Source organism: Salvia hispanica, chromosome 4 (assembly GCF_023119035.1).
Source record: "Salvia hispanica cultivar TCC Black 2014 chromosome 4, UniMelb_Shisp_WGS_1.0, whole genome shotgun sequence".
NCBI lineage: Eukaryota > Viridiplantae > Streptophyta > Magnoliopsida > Lamiales > Lamiaceae > Salvia > Salvia hispanica.
The window spans coordinates 34,862,436-34,863,091 of NC_062968.1; positions in this window are offsets into that span (position 1 = coordinate 34,862,436).

Below are 656 nucleotides of genomic sequence, written 5' to 3' on the forward strand. Positions count from 1 at the left end.
GCTCTTTGCAGCTGGTTGACACCCTATTGTGAGGTGGAATAAGAAAATATTTTGCTTTAGCACTTCATATTTGGAAGAAATTTGCCAAACGCCCCAACTGCTTAAGCTGCAGTCATTTTTGTGAGGAGTAGAGTACCTTTAGATTAATTTTGTGACTAGTAAAATTGCTTCTTCAATTTTTTATAATTATAGAATTTTAAAATTGAATTATTTTTTAATAAATAAAAAATTGAATAAGAATATTTTATACCTGTCATAAAATTAAGTGAGAATATTAAAGGTCAAATTATATTTAGAAAATTCATCAAAAATATATAGTAAAGATATATATAAAAAGTATGAGTATATGATAAGTTTAATAAAAATGTATACCCTTTTAAGGTATTGAGGGTATTTTCATCCAGAAAAACTTAAAAATAGTAAAAAAGTATTTCAAATGATATTAACCCATAATTGATGGACCTCAAATGATATTTTCAAAGTTCACGGACCTAAAATAATACTTTGGCAAAGTTCGTACACCAAAAAATATGTTCCCTCTTATTTTAAAAGTTTATGACTTACATACAATTTGCCCTTAATTTTATAGGTTAACTTTTAAGATCACATATTAAATGACTAATTTTACTGTGGTTCACAATTGTCCTATAAGACTA